General features: G+C 41.4%; 1 protein-coding gene across 5 annotated transcripts in view; it reads left to right on the top strand.

Annotated features, from left to right (window-relative positions):
* LOC124289278 (filaggrin-2-like) overlaps window positions 1–16,231 on the top strand; it is a 68,779-nt gene that overhangs the window by 23,480 nt on the left and 29,068 nt on the right. Inside the window, exon 1 of one of the 5 annotated variants that reach the window (XM_046725887.1) lies at window positions 11,119–11,259. The exons of 2 other annotated variants lie outside the window; for them this stretch is intronic. The gene's annotated coding sequence lies outside the window, so the exon portion shown is untranslated. Of the gene's footprint in view, window positions 1–11,118; window positions 11,260–11,298; window positions 11,395–11,546; window positions 11,830–16,231 lie in introns of those variants that run through there. 2 more of the 5 variants (XM_046725891.1, XM_046725888.1) reach the window with 2 other exon arrangements.

The following is a 16,231-nucleotide window of genomic DNA, read 5'->3' as shown; positions in this document are numbered from 1 at the left end:
CCATCTTAGCGCTAAGAGAGCTTCGAAAATCTAGGCCCAGCAATATCACGGCGAATAACATCAGAAGTGGGCTTCACACATGTTACATATCGGAATCGAACCTGGGTCTTCGGCGAACGTTTTAACCACAAGACTATCCCACCGCCCCAAAACAAATACGACTACCTTCAAGCTGTTAAACGATCACGGGGCATAAAGGGTGCGTATATTGATATATTGCAGTACAAGTAGTTTTAAAACGACCAAGGACGTCTCGTTTGGATCGATAAAAGTGATTTAAGATCCCAGACATTTCCGCCAGTCTCTAAAATGCCGCAGTTGTTGGATTATAAGCAGTTGTGTCAACGGAGATAAGAGATGGTCATGTGACTCACTGACTCCCGTAGTAATCGCTCTTTACGAAATCATAGTTGACATAAAAGTTGACTTAAAAGTTCGGTATAAATAACCGTAAACCGTTTGATTTTACAGGCATGGTGGCGTCACGCGGTGTATAATGTTACAGGGGGTGGGGGGTGGCTTGTTTGTTAGAAGGTTCAGATGCAAGACATGCTATGCTACAGATGGGGTCTACACAAGGTGTTCGAAGCATCATGACTTGTCGTTTCACTATGGTGCACATATGCTAAAGGATGTGCTCAAAGAAGCGTCGAACCCAACTCACTCACTCACTCGCTCACACTCACTCACTCACTGATCAGTATAGCAGTGTAACGAATAATACTGAGCCTAAGTTTACTTAGACTGAGAATATGAGGCAAGTCTAGATTACCACTGAAAATGAAGAAGTCTCTGGGCTCCTTTTTATTATATTTTATGAACATAATTTAGGAACCGTTTTTCTGTAAAATATGTTAATTTCAGAGGCTAGATGTTAGTCTAGGTTCGAGAGTTAAAGAGTCCGCCCTTCTCGCATGAGGATGTATTCCCCACATGGGTACAACTACTCTTCCTAAAACAATATTTACTGGCTCAGCTATGTGTTGTCGATGACGTCATTGTAAAGCGACGGATAATTATTCTGAAGTACCGTATGTATCTAAATTCACGTCACATCTAACACGTGCATCACATGCACCGAGTGACATGACTCACGTTCTGTACACACAGATTGCACCCAGACAATTACAGGCATATATACTATAGATCTACACAAATACTGCACCAAGTGTAGCAATCAGCCGAGTCATCACTATTCCATTCAGACCGACAAGCCAGTCGTTACGTGCAACCTTGTATAACCTGCACACCCAACCGAATCTCCTCATTTCAAAGGAGAGGACTATAAAGTATGTTCTGTACACAGAACATCGAGTCCCGTGAGTCATGATTAGGGAGCACTTTCTCTAATCGCTCCCGTATCACGCCCGGCGGCTTACAGTAGAACGTTCTGCTGCTGGCGTCGGAGGTCGCCTTACAATGCAATGATCTGGGAACAAACACAGCCATGTTCGTCAACTAGTGAAAAACGCCGGTTGATATGTTTTGTAACACTGATATTGACACCAATTGCCTCTTGTCAACACCATCCATGTGTTAATGCAATTACAAAATGGATTTTCGGCGAGATATTAACCTGAAATAGACCCAGTGGCTATTTTTGGTGGAATAGTGCGAAAACACAGCAAAAAATAGTTTGTTTGTCAAACTTGACAAAAGAAATTTTACCATTCCCGTGTTTCTTTGACTGTAATCTGAGAGCAAATATAACCTCTTTTTAATGTTTTTTCAAATCCAAGTTGGCACTCATCAACACTTTCAACGTGGTATAATAGAAGTGTATTGTGTTGAGATGTGTAAACAACACCCATAGCATTGATAAAAATAGGAAAGATGTTTGATAAACCTCAGCAGTCATATATTCACTAAATACACAATGGTTCTTTTCAAGTTTTAAATGGTCAATATTGTCAAGATATAATGATATATTTTCTGCTTTGTTATTACCTGAAAAGGTCAAGGTTAATATGACGTGTGTTGTTTCACAGAAATTGTCTAAAATGCCGGCTGCATCGCCGTCCATTTATTGCGGAACGTCCGAAAATGATCACTCACGGATTGAATCATAATGTAATGTTAATTATCTGTATGATTAAAATCATCATCATAAGTTTCCCCTCATCCTCCACGTCAGTTGCTCTCGTCGACCACCATCATTACATCAGTGCGTCATAGTTCACGACTGCCCAGATCGTTACGTTCTTTTTATATAGAGTTGCCTCCCTTAGGTGTGTCTGGATCCTGTGTTCGATTCTTGATCCTCCTCCATTGTGATCCGTAGTCCGTAAAGACCACACCCATGAACAGCTAGACTAAGCTTAGTATCTGAATATATATCATTTTGAAATTAACAAATAATCCCATTTAAATTGAAAAGGAGCCCCATGAGATGGAGGACCCAAGAGCTTTACCATTACAGAAAGAGCTGGGCAGAAGGGAAAATATTGTGGTTCAGGGACTGTGAGATTGACTAATGAACAGCAAGAATTATCTTTGGCTAACAGCTATTATGTCGTGATGTAGGATGCTGTTCGATGACTCGATCGGTCCTACCATAGCGACCTCAGGACTTCGACTATCGTAATGTCATACTTCAGTGACCGCCTCCGTGGTGTAGTGGTTAGAGCGTCCGCCCGGAGAGCGGAAGGTCGCGGGTTCGATCCCCGACCGCGTCATACCAAAAGACGTTAAAATATGGTACTTGTTGGTCCCTGCCTGGCGCTCGGCATTAATGGGTACAACAAGGACTGGTCGGCTCGGAGTCAGTATAATGTGTCTGAGTGGGGTATTCCTGCTTCACTGCGGCATGGTATCTCAGTGGGCTAGCACTATAAAACCAGCTTAAGTCTGGGCTAGTACAAGCAGCCGCACATACACATACACACGCATGCACGTCGTCATATGAGCGAAATATTCTCAAGCACGACGTTAAACCCAATTTCACCTCACCTCATACTTCAGCATTGTGTAATGGGAGACACAGGGCCAGGGGATCTTATCTGCTGATCGGGTGCTGATGTATAATGATGCATTCTGTTCATGGGATAAGGCATGAGTGAGTGAGTTAGTGAGCTCTTAGCAATATTCCAGCAATATCACGGCGGGGACACCTGAAATGGGCTTCACTAATTGTACCCATGCATGTGGGGAATCGAACCCAGGTCTTCAGCGTGACGAGCGAAGGCTTTAACCACTAGGCTACCCTCACCATATTGAATTAATTGACATAATTGTGAAATAGCCAAATAAATAATTGTACAACTTCAGTGAAAGGTTCCAACATGGATATTGTGTTGAGGAACCAAATGAAGGGGACGAATGTTGTATCGAACCTCGAGCATTGTACTCTGTTAATTTTGACGGACATTTATATCAGCGAATTCAGGCGACTTTGACAACTGAGACCCACCATGAACCATTTAACAGATGGGCACTTACAATCCTGCCACCTTTAAGCTCATAGGCCTTGTACGGAATGGTCTCAGTGTCTTAGATCTTGTAATTGCGGCCTCGTTACGGTGAACGACCCCCTTTCATTGCCGACGGCAGCTGAAAATCCAAGGCGATTGCACTTTGTAGAGTAGAACGACACATCACCAACCTCCAAACCCAAACACCCATCATGTGACAAGTTGCTCTCACGTTGTAATTAATAACAGTTGCTTGTTTTCCCCTTTGATGTCCTAAAACCAAGGGAGCATTCGTTGTAAGGATTTGATCTTTAGCCGAGTGAAAAAGCATGTTGCGATGAAGCGTCTATTTACGTCACGCCTACTGGTCGGAGAACCAGTTGTGTGCAGCTTTGAGTCGGGCGCTCAGTGGAAAATCATTACTTACGTTGGGAGGAATAAGTGTGTATTTAGGTGCGAGCTGTTATGGTGGTGTTTGATGGGTAGCTGGTATCGTGATGGAATGTTTGGATTCTGGGTACGTTGAAGATGCATTGAAATAGATAACTACAATCAGTTACTGTTTCAAACGTAGTGTTTATGTGTGCGTGTGTGTCGGGTGGGGGGTTGGGGGTGTTTGTCTGTGTGTTTGACATCTACCCATGAACCAGATAATATGAATGTCGGCTTATTCTGGTGGAAGTGATGTTGAAGTCAGTTAGTCAGTTTGATCAGGAGTAACGTATTATTATCGAAAAAGTATGTTGTTCCACACTTCTTCCAACACTGAATTGGGTGAGAATAGTACTTTCTGATACTGACTCGATATGTGGTTCACTACAGCATGTAACAATGTTTCTGACGTTAAATCGGTGATGCATTCTCTCTGTTGTTGAAGTGTCGAGGTGAATCATACAGTTTTATGCAATATTAAAGCAATTTCCAAGCGTAAAACAAATTACTTGCGTGAAACAGACCCTAACCTGAACGCCATTTTGACACAGACTACAACGATCTTAGCTCCTTACAATTGGTCCGGAACAATTGTAAGTTTCGATTGTAGCTTACAATGATCTTAGCTTACAATCGCTTTGTGCAAGTGGATGGCGATTGTAGCCGAAGCCTAAGATCGCGATCTTAAGGATTTTCAATAATTGTAGCGCTAAGATTGCTATGTGCAAGCGGACCCAGATATCGGTTGTGTGAAAGACTATTATGATGTCATAATGACGTAATTGTCTATGACGTCATGTACCATCAGTCCAAGCGGAATCACTGAATCAACACGAGACAATGTATCGTCTTGGCATAATCGAAGTATCTATGTATCTTCATCAAATCATCATTGCCTTCACAATTCCTCAATACACACGTTTTCCATGCTTACTTTATCTTCCAAACTTACATTTATGCGTGTTACGAGTCTTCGACGTGTGTTGAAACAAGCTCATTCACTTCATTCACAATACATATCTAGGTAATCGTCCCAGGCGTCGAGATTTGCTATGCAGAGTTTCTTCCCTTTGACGTGTGAGGAGCCTATAATTGAATCTTTGATTCTCACAATACAGTGCAATGCTTACTCGTAGAACCAACTACCAGCAACCAACAACCCACCCACCCACTAACCAGCTACATGACCAACCAAACAACGCACGTATCATTCACCCACTAAACCATCCTACCAACTAACTACCCCACACACACACACACACACACTCAACCGCAACTCCCAAACCAGCCACCCCCAAACCAACCAACCAACCCCCAAATTCTAAAAATACCCAGATAAAAATCCGACACATGAATCCCATTGACGTCAATCAATATGTAGGCTGTCACCATGGCTGACTGACTTCAACACTGGGCATCCTGAGATTGAGTTATGCTGCCTTCACATTCATAATTAATGTCATCAGTTGCTCTGACGTTGTCATCTATCTGTTACGCTGACTTCAGATTTCCGATAGTTCTATACCAACATGTAACACGATTACACACCGGTGACCTACGGCGACGGTACAGCAATGGCGGTGTACAAGGGTTTTGCGCTTATGCATGATGAACAAAAAACAAAATATGGTTTGATCATATTACCGGTGTTATCGCCCCCGTTGCTGTTCTTTGATCAATTTGTTCATTTATCATGTATGACCATCTTCACCGTTGCCGTTAGTTATGTAGAACTGGGGCGGTGGGGTGGCCCAGTGGTTAAGGGTTCGCTTGTCACGCCGAAGAAATGGTTCGATTCCTACATCTGTGGAATGTGTGAAGCCCATTTCTGGTGTCCCCCAGTATCCGGAGGTTTATATACCTGACGTGAACACAAGTATGTGAAGGACGTTCTTAATACGTAATATTGTAACAGCTGTTTCACTAACACGCTTACTCACGCACGTACGCACTCAAGAAAACACTTGTCATCCTATCCACTTACCAAACGAAGTGACTAGAATATAGGTCCCTACCAAGCTATGCTTGTCGTAAGAGGACATTTAATGTTGGCGTTTTCAGGCTTCACGACATGTATATTGCATGTTATTGTACCAGTTTGCGTGAATCGGTGCTCATGATGTCAATCACTGGATTGTTTGGTCCACACGATTAGTTTCAGACCGACGCCAAATAGTATCAACATTGAGTGTGAAGTTCAACAAAAATATCAAAGACTTACAGAACTATAAAACAGGCTTAAAACTCCACACACCCAGACCCACATACGACTGTCTATTTACGCTCATTCACACAAGTTGACCAGCCCGTGATGATCCGGGTTAGATTTTTCTTCAGTAACCCATGCTTGTCTTAAGAAGCGCCTAACGGGATCGGGTGGTCAGGCTCGCTGACTTGGTTGACACATGTCATCGGTTCCCAATTGCTGATGCTCATGGTGTTGATCACTGGATTGTCTGGTCCAGACTTGATTATGTACTGAATAATGCTGAGTACCGCGTTAAACAACAAACAGACAAAACTCACAAGCCCACCGAACCTCTAACTCATCCATCCATCCATCCATCCATCCATCCATCAAACCATCCATCGACCCATTCCCTAAAACACCCATGCAGCCACTAGCCCATTCAATACCAAATACCGGCTTTATTTTATCAAACTGTGTGGAATTCGAACCGAGACTCGATCACGTCCTCAGATGTCGGTGACATGAAGCTGGCTGCCCGAAAGTTACCAGTCCACAAATTATTTCACTAGCCCAAAATGCAGAAATTAAGCAAAGATTACACAAAAGGTAAAATACTATCATGTATCACGCCATAATCGTGCATGATTTAAAAGTACATAACATGATATGTTTAAAAAGGACCCCATAATCAGTGACTGTGGTGATTTACTGGCCCGAGCGGTTTTACTAGCCACGGGCTAACGGGCCACTGATATGTTCTGTAGCGTCCAGTGACCCCAGAGGCTGTAATTCACTAGCCAGTCGGGCCAGTGACTGTGGTGATTTACTGGCCCGAGCGGTTTTTTACTTGCCACGGGCTAGCGGGCCACTGGCTATTTCGCACACTGGTCTGTAGCGTCCAGTGTCTTCAGAGGCTGTATAGTGCTATAACAACCCTACCATCGCATGCTATACACGATATAACATGCACTGCGACAGCTGACGTGCGTTATTTGTCTTTGTGATGTAGACATATCTGTTACCTTGAAGAAGGCTATCGGTTACTTCATTTTCGTAGTCAAATAACATTTTTTATGTCACAATTTTTGGATTACGCCCTCTTAGTAAAGTACAAGTGGAAGCCTCGGTAGCTGAGTGCGTTAGATCGCGGACTTTGTAAGCTGACGTTTAATGCCTCAATTCTGAAATGGGGGTTCGAATCCCGGACAAGACTCAACCCTCAAAGTAATTTGTACTTTACAAAGAAACCGTAATTCCAAATTTTACATTTCCGACTACTTTCGGAAAGGCATTGTTTATTCATTTTTTCCTGTCAAATGATCTGATGTAAACATTGAGTAACATTTGATAATGATAACGAACGGCGAAGCACAAGAAATGTTTATCAATGTAAATGCGTTAATGTTTGATTATGCTAGAGCACAGATCAGTGGTGCTGACGTAACGATTAAAAGGGCAGTAACTCTCTCAGTAAATGCATCTGTGTAGCTGGTAGCAATGGCTGTCGTGGGTTCGATTCCAAAATATGTTTGGACAATGTCATATTTTTAAATGCAAAAAGGTGACGTCACGTCGGTGGAGGAGTTTCTGTCTCTGCCGTAGATTGAGCCGGTTTAGGTACGTTCAAGATAGGGTGGGCTTGAACCAAATTGACATTTATGTTTTAACACTTACATTTGTATAGTGTAATTACATTAGACAGGTGGTTTTGGTGTTTTGTGAAAATATGATATGCAACTGATTCACATCTCGTCACCAAGATTCCGACGTCTTATGGTCCAATACCAGAATATGGAGAAATTAGACCACCATCAGAATATGGAGAAATTAGACCACCATCAGAATATGGAGAAATGAGATCTCCATCAGAATATGGAGAAATTAGACCACCATCAGAATACCACCATCAGAATATGGAGAACTTAGACCACCATCAGAATATGGAGAAATTAGACCACCATCAGAATATGGAGAAATTAGACCACCATCAGAATATGGAGAAATTAAACCACCATCAGAATATGGAGAAATCATACCACCATCAGAATATGGAGAAATCAGACCACCATCAGAATATGGAGAAATTAGACCACCATCAGAATATGGAGAAATTAGACCACCATCAGAATATGGAGAAATTAGACCACCATCAGAATATGGAGAAATTAGACCACCATCAGAATATGGAGAAAAATCAAACCACCATCAGAATATGGAAAATCTAACCACCATCAGAATATGGAGAAATTAGACCACCATCAGAATATGGAGGAATTAGACCACCATCAGAATATGGAGAAATTAGACCACCATCAGAATATGGAGAAATTAGACCACCATCAGAATATGGAGAAATTAGACCACCATCAGAATATGGAGAAATTAGACCACCATCAGAATATGGAGAAATCAGACCACCATCAGAATATGGAGAAATTAGACCACCATCAGAATATGGAGAAATTAGACCACCATCAGAATATGGAGAAATTAGACCACCATCAGAATATGGAGAAATCAGACCACCATCGGAATATGCAGATTCGTGACTGCAAACTACTGTGTATTATGTGGGTCCGTGGGAAGGCGTGGCGCAAATGGACATCACTTGGACAGGGACGCAAATAGATTATACACATTTGGTGGGATTTACATTGTGCTTGGAGGAGCGCAAACTGCCGTGTTGAATCACCTGATCGATCATGTTAATATCCCCGGTATTTGCTCCAATTGCTTGTAATGAATTTTCGGAGCTATTCCACAATACATAATTATCCAGTGAAATAATTACGTCATTGATGACGTTTGAGTTAAATATCACCTAATTTAATGTTATTTTATCAGTGGAAGCAATAATGGGTTTGAAAATAGTGAAATCACTCTACCTTGTTCCGGACGTAATAAAACGCAACGTCATCGTTAAGTAGGTACTTACGTCAATCACCTAATTGTGGCCCCGCCCCGTAGTGCAACAAAAGGGACGCATTCGTCCGGATGGAGTATTTGTGATCGTATTTAATTATATTTTTTTTCGACAGAAAGCGACATGCCTAGTCGTTAAATATGCCCAAATTATTCATAGGCAACGCAGAACACGTTCCATGCTATTTACCGTTGTAATCGCATCAAGTGAAAAGTACGGTGCTAGGCAGGGGTGCAGCCTACTGTTGGTAATGGAATTTACTTACTAAGTGCAAAACTTCCACTCTGATGGGAACTAACGGGAAAGTCTATTGACTTAGCTTAATGGATGAAGGGGTATAAATTTAACCCGCCCGCTTCACCTGAGGGAGATATTTGCATATTTAGGCGGAAAATTAGATGTTGTCAAACTAAATAACGGTTGCTGTCAGTTAAACGGAGGGTTTCGTGTTACGAGAATAATTGTGTCATTTGAAACAGGAAAATCTGCGATTTACATAATTTTTATACGAAAAATTAGCATAGAAGAATTGTTTGGTCTTTTTTATTTTTTATTATAGCTAAAATTAGAATTTAAGCGTGACTGGCCAAGAGTTTAAAATATACGATAACCTACTTATATGGTTTAAATATATTCAATTGATTTTTTTTTCAAATGGGTGAATTATATATTGATTAATGGCTATTAGCTGTAAAACATCGATGATGCGTTTCATAGCAATATGTATATATTTTCACATTCTATTAAATACCCTCACATGAAAATACCCCAATCAGCGTAAATCATTTTACCCCTCGGTTTATCACTGAATAGACTTACGTGAAGGATACAGGCGCTACGAACGGTACGCATGTTGGGAATCGAACTCGGGTCTTCGGCTTCCTGACCAAACGCTTTTACCACTTGGCTATTTCATGTAAATTCATGTTCCGTCAATCTAAATGTGAACCTGGGGAAAACATAATACTGTAGAAAGATGAAAAAAATCTAAAGTTTTTAAAACATGCGAATGATTCAGCTTTCTTCCTTGTTTTGTGTGTCACGGGTATTCTCGTTATGAATTGTCATGTCCTACTGGCCTGTCAACTGATTGTGTATAACATATACTACTTGTCTGACGACCAGCTAGAACGGGTTTTCTCATGTTTACATGCTTGTATTGAAGGTATTATCCTGCATGTAAGCAAACAGATAATGTGGCTGGTTCTTGTCGGTGGAGACACGTCTCCGTGGCCCAGTGGATAGAGTGTCTGACAGGAGAGCTGAAGGGTGGTGGTTCGATCCCAGGTCGCCTCATAACACAAACCAACCAATCTTCGTAATATACTCTTAATACCATGCTCCCTACATGGTGACATCAAGTACCATTTTTTGGTTTGACCCAGCCAAGGATTCGAACCACTGACATTACGCACTCCGGACCGATACTCTAAAGGCAAAGGAATTTAATAGGCGTTACTGAGTCACTACACTATCATTTCATCTCGACACTCCGTTTGTTTCGAATTACACATGTCTCGACACCCCGTTTGTTTCGAAGTATACACATCTCGACACCCCGTTTGTTTCAAATTAGAGACATCTCGACACCCCGTTTGTTTCGAATTATTCACATCTCGATGCTCCGTTTGTTTCGAATTACACACATCTCGACATCCCGTTTGTTTCGAATAACACACCTCAACACCCCGTATGTTTAGAATTCAACACCCCGTTTGTTTCGAATTGCATGCATCTCGACATTCCGTTTGTTTCGAATTACACATCTCAACACCCCGTTTGTTTTGAATTACACACCTCAACACCCCGTTTGTTTCGATACACATCTCAACACCCCGTTTGTTTCGAATTATACACATCTCGACACTCCGTTTGTGTCGAATTACACCCATCTCGACATGACCCAAGTTATTCGTGTTAACAGATACACTGCAGCTTTAATCGACATTTGTCCACACACAACCTGTGTAAGGCGGGTCTAATTAATATGTACACGTGCACAAAGCTCAAATTATTATTTATTAATTCATAAATATGATCCACAATGCTAAAGTCGATACAGTTTAAACAACCCACTGTCCTACACCCCTCTCGACCACACCCTGTTTCCCCCTCACTTTATCTGTTCAGTAAACATACCCGTTGTGAGCCGAGAGCCCATGGAGTATTGATGTGCGTGATTACACATCTCACTCCGACACGGCAGCCGGTCTATCGGCGCGACCCACTCCATGCCCAGAATTGACGACATGTGACTCTATGTCGGATACCTAATGCTGTTTCTACCTGCAGAGTCTATACAGGTAGGTAGACCATCCACCCATTCCAACCCACAGCAAACCCCAAGGGCGGAGAACTGCGCGTTGTGAAATATCCACGTTTGTGATCTATCGATCGATTTGCGATTTGTAAACAATGGTATTTCTATTTTAAACAAGGTAAGAGTTATGATACCGATCTGGGCTAAACCCTGTAACTGAGACGTGGCAAATATTTGTTATTTAGATGTATTTGTTTGAGAATTACGGTTACTTCACCGACACACACTGTTGACCCATTTTAATGTGCGGCAATTGTAAGCCAACAACGCCATCATGCTACCTGTACTCACCTGAGGGCGGGACGCTACGGGCGGGTCTCGGTATACCGCGCGGTATAATCACTGCGGCATTGTCTGACATTTATCTTAGTGACAGAAGCCTCCCCACCCTGTCAGGGGCATTTTGAACAGGATTTGTCGACATTAACTGGTTTAGGAAAGAAGAAGGGAGTGATTCTTTCACGGGAGTGAACTCCGGTTCAACCGTCTGTGTATTGGACAAGCTACCATGGATTTTCGCTGTAGTGTTCTGTCGCAAAGTTCATTTGTATAGGTAGGTATTGTTCAGTTGTGACAAAATACCTATCTACATTGTCGATCAATGTATTTATATTAATCATGAAATATTCATATATCAAGCCACCGTAGCTGTCGTTTCCTGCTGTGAAATGAAGACGTCGTGTGGCATTGTCGTTGCTGTTATTACATTACTACATTGAGGTTGATATATATATGGCAGAATCGTATTGACGTTTGTAAAAACTAGTGCTCTTTTTGACTGATGTTACCGGTGCCAACGAAGCTCCGTACGTGGAATTCGTTATTGTGTTTATTAATAATTAATAATTTATGTCTTCGTGTTGTTTACACATCAGACCCTTTCATATTGATGTGTGTTGGTTGAGTCATTTCAGCCTGTGCGATGCCAATCCCATATAGCCATATTTGAATTTGTTATATTTCCAAACCTATTGAAAGATTAGCCTGATGTTCAACAATTGGTTTAATCAGTGTAAACTTATGTTGACACGGGTATATCGTTGGTGTGGAATACATTTCAGAGGCTGTCATGTCATGTCATAAAGTACGTCGTTAGTTTGAAATACGTATTGAAAACTGCCATGCATTGTCGAGCAGTCAATAGCCTACGAAGTCACCCACTGTGACCCAGTACAAGCATTGTATATCTTTTGTGTACAACTTCCTCGTCTAGGCAGTTCCAAGTCTCAGATTACCCTCCGCCCGTCTTGCCACAGTTTATGGCGAGACCGATCATCTGGTAGTTTATGTAACAGTTGCTTGAATTGGTTGCACTGGCCATTGTACACGAGTCGTATGGTATTCGAGATATGGAAACCGCTTCTTCGTATCAACCACACTCCTCTACAGAGTGAGGCTCCACCGAAGTGGAAAGACTGCCCTTGTTGTATAAATAGATTCTATGGTCACGATACACGACACGGCACCGTCACGGTAGCAACTTCGTGTACCACACGATTATGCTTAATAGAGTCTAGATGCTGGTGTTTTTGGATAACCCCGATGTGTTTTAAATGTTTCATACGGTAGAGGGTTTTGTCGTCTATTGCACAGTGTTTTTGACAACTGTCACAAAAGAGGCTCTGTTTTGTAAATCACGTGTCAATCGTAATGTGGTAATAAATGTATATTATTAAAATAGCTGCATCACTGTATCCTGTCCTCGAAAAACTAGGTCATGATTATATTAAACATGTATACAGAGACACGATCACACTTTGGGCGGACCACGCCCTTTTCAAAAACACGTCCAGATGTTTTGTCGATGCTTCAGTCAATATCTTATATTAATATTTAAATTTTATGTGTAGTGGTTTGAAAGTATTGAAACTGGAGAAAACAACTTGATATTGTCGCGAAGTTAATAGCTTTTGGTGGTCTAATGACTCACTAGCTATTAAAAAATTAAATAGCTGAGAAGGACGCACTTTCTGAACTTGCAGATCGTTGTTTGTTTCTAAGTATTGATTAATGTAATCGGTTCCTGTTTAACAGACTAGAACGTGTTCATTGACTGGTTTCAAGACCCAATCAATCAAATATTTTACAAATTGACACACAGTGGAATCTTTATTGTTTTCCGATAGTCATTGATAAAACATGTAATGAAGAGATTAAAAGGCATTGATAAATATGTCTGCTTGTCACAACACGCGTCAGTAGGTTTAATGACGATTGGCGCGAGAGGATAAAATGCATTTATCAGATAATTCGAAGTCATTCGAGTTATTCGAACTTCGAAACATTAGGATCGAGTATATCATAACAATATGAATCGAACATGTTATATCTGTTAAATAAACGTAGCAGTATGTTTGGATGGATCAACAGGTATATCAAAGAAAGTATACTTATACCCCGTTTTCGTCATATTTCATAGTGAATCTCAAGGTTTGCATGTACACATTGTTACCAAAGGCCATTCAGTGACAATAATACAGTATTTTTATGATCCAACAGTGTGGAATGTACTCTGAGAACAGCCGTATATAGATTCTGAATATCAATCTATGGGTCACAGTCGCCACAGCTGGTATTGACAACATACCAACAACATACCAACAACATACCATACTCTTCTCATAGATGAATACAGCGTATAGACTAGTCTGTCTCACAGTCCCTGAACCACATTATTTTCCCTACAGCCTAGCCTTCCCTGTAGTGCTAAAGCCCTAAACGAAGCAAGTCTAGATTTCCCCAGGTTCTGAATCTCTGGTCTCCCTAGGGCTCCTTTTCAATTTAAATGGGCTTGTTTGTTACTATCAAAATTATATATATTCAGAGACTAAGCCTTAGTCTACGTTTAGATCTGTCGAGGCCGATTATAGAATTACTACAAATACACACTGACTCACACTATTAATAACTTTGTCATTGAATTGATACACATTACGCGACGTGTTGACATGTATACTTATCTTGTTGACAATACGCTATTTTGCTCATGTATCGTAAGTCAGCACATCGTAATCACGCAATATAGCAGGTAGGTTGAAGACTGTTCTTCAAGCCAGAGATAATGGCCTCCCAAGGGTTTCCATATCTTTATAATCGTGGTTACATTAACGTATGTCACCCCCGGCTAGGCAATACCCCTGTTATAACACCGTGCTTATCACGCACCTTCCAAGTGGTCAGCGAGGCGTGACCAGTGGCCCTTATGGTCAATCGGTTGTTTCATTGTATTGTTAACACTATACTGTGTGTTCCCAGCGAGTCTGTAGGGGATATAAGTGCACTTCAAACGAATCCTGGTAAATATCATATAAAGGTCCCGATTTGATGTGTATTGCAAATATTGTCTTTCATCTGACGATTGTTTGTGAAACGAAGCAATTATATTTATTAGTAGTTTTCGCCATATCTAACAAAAATCTTAATAGCTTGTAAATTTACACTTGAGTACATTTTGTAACCAAACCATTATTTGTACCTCGTATTCTTCATCTTCATGAGGGGCGGTGGGGTAGCCTAATGGTTAAAGCGTTCGCTCCTCACGCCGAAGGCCCGGTTTCGATTCCCCACATAGGTACAATTTGTGAAGCCCATTTCTGGTGTCCCCCGCCGTGATATTGCTGGAATATTGCTAAAAACGGCGTAAAACCATACTCAGTCAGTCAGTCATCTTTAACAATTACAAATGTGCATATTTTAAGCATTTATACAATACGCTATAGACTGTCTCACAGTCTCTGAACGGCATTATTTCTTCTTCCACCTAGCCCTTTCTGAAATGTTAAAGCTCTAAATGAAGCAAGTCTAGATATCCTCAGGGTCTGAATCTCTCTGGGGCTCCCTTTTTGATTTAAAAGGAATTACATGTTTCTATAAAAATCACATATAATCAGAGACTAAACATTAGTCCTAACACACTACTGAAAAGAATGAAGGACTTCCCGATACCTTCACATTTCTATAGTTGATCTGTCATTCTCAGGTTAACTATACTGTTGGCAGTCTTTAAAATGAAATGAGAGACTCGACAGGTGAACTGACAAATAACCTGTGGGGAATTCATTAAAGAACAATCTCTTGTCTGTGACCCGTGAAGCGGGTTAGAATATTGTTCTTCAGTAACCCATGCTTGTCGTAAGAGGCGACTAACGGGATCGGGTGGTCAGGCTCGCTGACTTGGTTGACACATGTTATCGGTTCCCAATTGCGTAGATCGATGCTCATGCTGTTGATCACTGGATTGTCTGGTCCAGACTGGATTATTTACAGACCGCCGCCATATAGCTGGAATATTGCTGAGTGCGGCGTAAAACTAAACTCACTCACTCTCTTGTCTGTGAACGCCTGCAGCATGAAATGATGGTAATGAGCAGCTGTTATTATGCAGCACACCATCTGACCTGGACTGGTCCACATGATCAGACAGGCTGTGTCAGTGACAGCATCTCGACATACCTGCCACCAGCAACTGCATCACTTCAGGTTAACTGTATCTAGGTATCCACTGAGTAGCTATAGGGCATGCTGACCTCTGTTCCATAGATGTTGTTGGCCATGATAGACCTAGCCTTGCTCCAAGGCTGTACCGAAGGCTAAGCCCATGGATGTATAGTAATTCTGTCCTTTAAAGAGGCAAATCTAGATAAGTGGACATCTAAGGACGCCATTATGTTCGAGGGATATATATATTTTTTAGAAAATATCATTTAAACTATTAATTATAATCTTAGAGACTTATGCAAGTCTATGATAGATAATAATATGCTAAATGGTGTAAGGATACACTCTCCTGTGCAATAGATGAAGCCTTACATATTGATAGAGTTTTTGGAAGATGGTTTTGGGCATACTTACTGTCATAGATGGTTTAGGACAGTGTGATCACTGTATGATGGTGGTGTAGACGGTGGGGCATCTGTGATGTAGTGTGGGCACTTGGGCACCTCACTGGGGCACCT

This window comes from Haliotis rubra, unplaced genomic scaffold (assembly GCF_003918875.1).
Source record: "Haliotis rubra isolate DU_JTF1 unplaced genomic scaffold, ASM391887v1 Scf438, whole genome shotgun sequence".
Taxonomy (NCBI): Eukaryota; Metazoa; Mollusca; class Gastropoda; order Lepetellida; family Haliotidae; genus Haliotis; species Haliotis rubra.
The sequence above is the reverse complement of the archived record's forward strand: the minus strand, read 5'-3'. Positions and strand labels throughout refer to the sequence as shown.